Source organism: Dendropsophus ebraccatus, chromosome 6, assembly GCF_027789765.1.
Source record: "Dendropsophus ebraccatus isolate aDenEbr1 chromosome 6, aDenEbr1.pat, whole genome shotgun sequence".
Lineage (NCBI taxonomy): Eukaryota > Metazoa > Chordata > Amphibia > Anura > Hylidae > Dendropsophus > Dendropsophus ebraccatus.
In genome coordinates this window covers 78,019,740-78,027,433 of record NC_091459.1, presented here as the reverse complement: position 1 = coordinate 78,027,433, position 7,694 = coordinate 78,019,740, and the positions used below count along the sequence as shown (strand labels likewise).

General features: G+C 52.0%; 1 protein-coding gene and 1 non-coding gene across 7 annotated transcripts in view; both read left to right on the top strand.

Annotated features, from left to right (window-relative positions):
* Positions 1-2,313: 2,313 nt before the first annotated feature.
* MYNN (myoneurin) overlaps positions 2,314-7,694 on the top strand; it is a 32,118-nt gene continuing 26,737 nt past the window's right edge. The window contains exon 1 of one of the 6 annotated variants that reach the window (XM_069975225.1): positions 2,314-2,747. The gene's annotated coding sequence lies outside the window, so the exon portion shown is untranslated. Of the gene's footprint in view, positions 2,748-6,358; positions 6,717-6,738; positions 6,949-7,001; positions 7,310-7,694 lie in introns of those variants that run through there. The other 5 variants (XM_069975230.1, XM_069975228.1, XM_069975224.1 and 2 more) reach the window with 5 other exon arrangements.
* TRNAV-AAC (transfer RNA valine (anticodon AAC)) lies at positions 6,188-6,260 on the top strand. The gene has a single exon. It is a non-coding gene; the product is annotated as a tRNA-Val (tRNA).

The window sequence follows — 7,694 nt, the reverse complement described above, 5'->3', positions numbered from 1 at the left end:
GCATTCCTAATGAAGAGGGTGGGGAGGAGGGACAGAGGTTGTGCCAGCCTAATGCATACACAATCCAAGTCCCGGCCATTGGACACAGGGCTGCCAGTTTAAAAGTTGTTTTTTAGGACAATAACTGCATCACCTGCCAAATGGACCCCAGGACAGATCTTGGATTAAAAGCAGCTACCCGAAGGTACAAGCGGCTTGGGGGGGGGGGGGGGGGATTAACCCCTTAGTGACTGCAGATTCAGCTTTTTACATTGGTCACTAATGGGCCTTATTCTGATTCCACCAAAAAAGACTAATGGGCCAAGATTATGGTGATGCTGTGCTTGCATGGCGGGGGTTAGCTGACAGTATAACAGCTGATATCCTGCTATAACTACCCGAAGCAGGTAGTTTAACCCATTACCTGCTGCTGTCAAATCATGACCACGACATAACGGGTTCCAGTACTCCGATGTGCCATTTGCGCCTAACCAGAAGTCAATGAGGTCTGGCTTCCGATCAGTATCCAAAGCAACCCTGGGGGCCTTTTGAAGGTCCCTGGGCCTGCTATGTATATGCGGTGTAGATTGCCTGCTGACATATGAAATACACTGCACCATAGTAGTATTGTAACAGTGATCAAAAGGTCACTGGTTAAAGGGGTTGTCCAGTGGTACAAAAACATGGCCACTGGCTTCCAGAGACAACACGACTCTTGGCTCCAGTTCAGGTGCAGTTTGCAATCAAGCTCCATTCACTTCAATGGAACTAATTGGCAAATCCCACCCAAACTGGAGGCAGGAGTTGGGCTGTCTCTGGAAGAAAGTGGCCATGTTTTTGTAGGGATGGATAAACCCTTTAATGTACACTAGGGATAAAGATAAAGGGGTATTCTCCCCCCCCCCAAAAAAAATGTTTTTGCATTAATACATTTCCCACCCATAGCTTTGCATCTTTCCAATATCAATTTACTACGGATTCCGCACAGTTTTGCTCTTAATTTAGATGCAATCACCCCCAATAGATGCATAGAATCAAATCTCAGTCCACTCCGAGACGCTCCCTGCTTCTGGCCCCTACCCTCCGTGTCAGGATCATGTGTCAAGCTGGCTTAGCGCTTCTAACCCAGCCCACTAAATTGAAGGAAGACAGTGACAGCTGCCACTGATGATCACCACTGTATGGCACCATCTCCCTCTGACTGTAACCCCCTCCCCCCCACCATCTTGGATTTATAAAAACGCGTAACTCAGGAATGGTAGCAGCTAGAAAGAAAGGAGGTGATTCAAAACACTTGGGGGGGGGGTGTTAGGAGCATTTTACTTTTTTGAGCTCTTGGGGGAATACCCCTTTAAAGCTCTCACTACTGTACTGACACAGCCACCTCAGTTCAGCAGCAAAGAACTTCAGCTGTTTAGGAGCTCACTGCATCATCAATTATGATGCAAGGAATCTCATAAGAGTTCAGTCCATGATATAGGGTCAGCTTAGGGACCGCATATCATAGACGTATAAATGCAGCCTGTCTAAGTCTGCTCATCTCTACTTATGGTGAGTTTTAGACACTATCACCAAGACACCACTCCCACTGGCCCCAGGCAGCCCACCCCTTTCTAATGATCATGAATGAAGCAGGCCAGATGGGTCTAACTGCGCTGAGGAAAAAGGTAAGAGACATATCTTCCCCCTCTGCAATAGGCACATATCAGCAGGTTAGATTCATCTGAGGGTGCATTCACACGTTCTCTGCTAACCGTCTGTTATACAGACAGTGTCCTGTGGAGTGAATCTCCGAGACCCCCACATCACGATTATGTAGGGAGCACCACACCAGCACAAACCTTCAAATAGTATTGCAGCTCTCATCATAATTAATCATTATGTGTGAAGCTTAGAGATCCACTCCGCAGGACAACGGCCATACTACGGACAGTTAGCGGATAATGTGAATACACCCCAACCTGCTGATAGCTCCCCTCTGAATAAGGTATTCCATCTTTTTCCCCCCAGAAATATAACAGGACCCCCCCACCCGGCTCAGCCATTACTCAGCACGTCAGACATACTAAATAACAGAAATAATGGAGCACCCGGTGCCTAACCACAGCTTCTTCTAATGGAAACAGCTGGGCCCCAACCTGCAGGATGGCAGACACGGAGCGGTCTCCGCCAGCGGGAACGCACACCGCACACCAGTCCTATAACCTCCGCGGCAGCGGGATATAGTAGACGTGTCGGAGCCCCGCACACCGGTCCTATAACCCCCGCGGCAGCGGGATATAGTAGACGTGTCGGAGCCCCGCGCCCCCGCACACCGGTCCTATAACCGCAGCGGGATATAGTAGACGTGTCGGAGCCCCGCGCCCCCGCACACCGGTCCTATAACCGCAGCGGGATATAGTAGACGTGTCGGAGCCCCGCGCCCCCGCACACCCCACAGCTCAGGAGCGGCGGACCGGAGAGGCGGCACGGCTCGCATTACTCTCCCAAGCTCCCCCGCGGGATCCCGCACTCCGTCCACAGCGACCGAGGCTGACAGAGACGAACTCTTCGCGACTACCAGTCAGGGCGGTAGACCGCGGCCTCATGAATGGAAGCTGCGAGGACATCGGGGTGGGATCCCGGGCGCAGTGAGGAGAGGCTGGGATAGTGGGAACAGGAGGGCCCGCGGCTGCCGTTTTTTGGTCCTGGCTTCTCTGAGCTCCCTCGCCCGCTGAAAGGCAACCGACAAAACAACGAGCGACACCCGGGAGCCGTGAATCTAGCAGGTTAGGGTTAGTCTACGTGAATCCCTCCTATCCCCACTGTACGCTACACCGACCGGCTCTGGATTTTATACGGACTGTGACGTCACCGCTCGCCTTTGAATTGGTCGCCGTACTATTCAGGGACAGGGTGGCGGGAAACTTACAACCTATAGGGGAGGCGCTGCCTGGTCACGTGACAGATGCAGACCTGCACAGGTGACAGCAGCGCGGCTTGTTTACACTGTGTGCAGCGCCAGGAGCAGGAACCACGTGCTGTCTCCATAGATGAGTCCATACAGTGTACAGTGTGTAGTAAGGGCTCCAGAGGTATGTGCCCAGAGCCAGACCACCTACCTGTTATCAGCTGTGACACTGACCCATGTGACTGTGCTTGCACTGTGACCTGCAGGTGACTATAAGTCAGTAGGAATCCAGACCTCCTGGGTTTATGTGCAACCACATAGATTAGTATTAAGTTACAACATTGCAGCTTAATGTCACATTGCCTCAAGCCATCAGGTAGATCTGGGATATAGAAACGTGCTCCGGGTCACTGAAACAGAGGGGGTTATTCACTGATCACCAGATTGCTCAGAGTCAGAGATATGGGAGTAGCCAGACTGATGTAACTGTGTTTTATTATACAGTGATGAAAGGAGGAGTCCAAAATGTCAAGTTCTCCCAGTCCACAGGAGCGGATTATTGGGGTCTGGTCCTGGAAACACCAGTGATCACAAGAACCAAGGACAGTTGTCCTGGAGTGAATGCATGGGCTGCATTTCACAGGCCGGACAAAGTCCCTGTAAATGGGACTCACAAAGGACTCTTAAAAGATACCTACCACTTTGCGTCATCCCTGTTTAAAACTCCCACGGCTCCCACAATGCAGCCAATGGAGCTTCCAGCAGGTCAGTACTTTGCACACTTTAGGACGGAGTGCAGAGCCATGGGAGTTTTTTTTTTACAGGGATCCTGTGACATGCATTAAAGGGGTTGTCCGGCGCTAAAAAACTATTCACAGAATAACACACATTACAAAGTTATACAACTTTGTAATGTATGTTATGTCTGTGAATGGCCCCCTTCCCCGTGTCCCACCACCCCCACCCGTGTACCCTGAAGTGTGGTGCGCTATACATACCTGTCACGTGCCGACCACGGTCTCCGATCCTCAGCAGTGACGTCTTCTTCGGGCGGCCGGCGGATCTTCCCGAGTGCCGGCCGCCCTCTGCAGCGTCATCCGAAGCTCAGCCGCGATTGGCTGAGCATAACTGTGCTCAGCCAATCGCGGCTGATGACGCGGTCACGTCATTTTCAACATGTTATCAAATCGTCGTTCGCAAAAAATTTGCCGATCGTTCCGTGTAAACAGTCGTCGCGCGATAGTCCGGCCGCCCGCCCGCCCCCCCCCCCCCCCCCCCCCCCCCCGCTCATCCGCAGCCCCCTTCGCCGGCTCGATCACCACCCCCGCCGCCGCTCTGATCGCCACCACCCCCGCCGCTCCGCGTTGGCTGAAGAGGAGCCGTTTAAAATTCCCGGCTCCCCTCTTTAACCAATCAGTGCTGCCTTGCATTGATTGGCTGAAGAGGGGAGCCGGGAATTTCAAACAGCTCCTCTTCAGCCAATCAGTGCTGAAGAGGAGCACTGATTGGCTGAAGAGAAGCCGTTTGAAATTCCCGGCTCACCTCTTCAGCCAATCAGTGCACTGAAGAGCGGAGTCGGGGATGTCGAAGACCTGCTACGCAGAGCAGGTAACGTATGCTCGCGGTCGCGATCAGAGCGGCGGGGGGGGGGGGGTTGCGATCAGAGCGGCGGCGGGGGGGGGGGGCGATCGGAGCGGCGGGGGGGGTGCTATCAGACCGGCGGGGGGTGGCGATCGGAGCGGCGTGGGTGGCGATCAGAGCGGCGGCAGAGGTGGCGATCGGGGCGGCGCAGGGGGTTGCGGATGAGCGGGGGGCCGGGCTGCGGGCGCGAGATCGCAAAACGATTTTTCCGTACGATATATCGTACCATCTAAACGCTTATCGTTATGAAAAAAAATCGTTACTCCGACATCGTTAATCGTACGATCATCGTACAATCGAATTATCGCTTTGTGTAAACGCAGCATAATAGGACCCTAATGGTCTTTACACAGACAGAAGACATTGATAGTAGAGGAAACTACCACCAGTAGGTGTCACTATAGAGCAAGTTCTTTCCTTCTGGAAATCAGCCACTGTAGGGCAAAAAAGAACTTAAATAACAGTGAAAAATTCACAGACAAGAAAAGGATTTAACAGGTGTGGAAAACATAAAGGATCCTGCTGCATCCACTTCTGGCTTTGACTTAATATTGCAGTGTAGCCTAAAGCCCCCATTAGGGCGCGTTCAGACTACGGAATCCACTGCTTGCATCTCCACCCGTGCAATAGACTCCATTCACGCGTGCTTCCACTTGCATTCACTCTGCCCCAAAAAATTGACATGACAGAATTGATTTTTCAGCAGGTTGAAAGACAACGATCAGCTAGTGATCGTTTCTCCGGCTGATCGTTCTTTTTATTACACTGATTGGGTGGGTTCACACTGAGGATTCTCGCGGATAAATTCCCCAGAATTCCGTCGGCTGCCCGCGTGCATGGCCGCGCACCTTTCCACCGGCTCCATAGACACCATTCTATGGGCCGGCATCAATTCTTTTGGTGGAATGCGGAATCAGCCAGAATGGTGTCTATGGAGCCGGCAGAAAGGGGCACGGCCGTGCGTGCGTACAGCCAACGGAATATTGCAGAATTTATCCTTCAAGAATTTCTCAGTGTGAACCCACCCATAGGCTGTATTCCCACGTTCCGTGTTCCTCAGGGAACACGGACGTGAAGTGCCTGTAACGGACTTCTCCCTTCCGCCCGGGCAGCATCTGTAATTAGATGCTGGGAGTGGGGGAACTGAACAGATATGTGCCGCGCTGTAATGGCAGAGCCATGTGGCTGCTTCACTACAGCGCGGCACATACTTGTACAGTTCCCCGCTCCCAGCATCTAATTACAGATGCTGCCCGGGCGGAAGGGAGAAGTCCGTTACAGGCATTTCACGTCCGTAACACGGAACATGGTAATGCAGCCATAGTCTGTCAAATGGGTCTGATTGGGCAAATCATTGCTCCGTGTTATAGAGCCTGAAATGAAAAAGGGGAAGAGCGAGCATATTTTGAGGAGGAAAGTGACCAGCAGCATTTTTTAGTTATGAGGTTTTTTAGTGTTCGCTGTGCGGGATAAATAAGATGATATTTCATTAGCTTAGAACACATGCAAGTTCTCTATATCCATTTTTTATATATGATTAATGGATACAGATTTTGTTTTACTTGTGATGTAAGACTTATATGAGAGCATTGTAGAGGCCAGTAATAGCAGAGCTGTAATAGCCGCTGTGCCTGCTAATCCCTAGTACTCTCTGACTGCAGACCTGCTCTTGTGTGAGTTTCCGTAGTGTAGTGGTTATCACGTTCGCCTAACACGCGAAAGGTCACCGGTTCGAAACCGGGCGGAAACACTTTTATTTATTATTTATTCTACTTAATTTGTTTCCCGTTTCCTTTTGCACCGTGTACAGCGGCGATATATTACCGTCTGCGTCACTGAGCACCGCTACTACTATGGCGGTCTGTGTACATGCATCTCCTCCTTTGTATCCCTGCCCCCAGGTCTCTCTCAGCCACATACTACAGATTACCACCAGGGACCGCGCTCCTAGCACCGCTAAGCCGGTATCCTCCCGCTCCCGGGGACTAAAGCGTTAACTATCTCCGGAGACGTCATCCGGTCGGTCGCTTACGACGTTCCGGCTACAACAATGGCTGCTTAGAGAAGAGAGCGGCGCCGCTGCCTCATCCCTGCTGGACGGGGGAGCTCTATGTACGGGGAGCAGCGTGCCGGTACCGGGCCGATCCTCATTCCCGTCTGCGCTCGGCTTACTATGACCGCTGCGGGGCTCAGCACCGGGAGGTAGGTGAGGCGGTCAGACGGGTAGTGGGAAGCCGTGTGCGCCGGTGACAAATACTCTCACGAACGTTGTTTCCTGTGGCGGTTATACCGTCCCCTATAGGCCGTGGCGGGTGTCCTGATACCACAGCGCTCTCTGCCTGCGTCCCCTAGAGCTCCATAACTATAACGCCCAGCATGCCCTGACAGCTCTGCAGCCGCTGGAGAAGTACCGATCCAGAGAAGCGGGAATATGACCGGTAACCGGAAGCTGACTGCTGCACATTCACATGGGGGACAGTTGCCCCCAATTCGAGTGGCAGCTATTAGCCCTCCACTTATTAGATAGTGACCCCATGTCCTGAGGATAGGGAATGGCTTTTTATATTAAGATAATCCCCTATGCATAGATTGGTAGTAGAATAGCCGCCATGTAATTTCCCTTGTAAATGACAACAGCTTGATGGGAAATAGAAAAACCTGTCAGAGAGTAGCAGACCCCCATCTCTGTGACCGAGGAAGCTGGATGCAGCCCAAGGGAGTCCTGGAAATGATGGCTACAGCTTACAGGCCAGCCAGAAGGTCCACCACATTACCCAGGGGTGACTGGAGCCTAAGTTGGTAAATCTGGGCCCAGGTGTGGAGCCACCAGTGTCTTGGCGCTCACACCCAGGTGGTGACTGCAAGGTCCAGCTTCTGGGACCATGTCTCCCATTAAATTCAGTGGCAGATTCTTCTGAAACTTGGGCAGCTCTGTTCTCCACCACTAAAGCTGTTGGAACTAGAGATGAGCGAACCAGGTTCGGGTTCGAGTTAATCCGAATCCGATCGTTCGGCATTTGATTAGCGGTGGCTGCAGAACTTGGATAAAGCTCTAAGGTTGTCTGGAAAACATGGATACAGCCAATGACCATATCCATGTTTTCCACATAGCCTTAGGGCTTTATCCAACTTCAGCAGCCACCGCTAATCAAATGCCGAAAGTTCGGGTTCGGATGGACTCAAG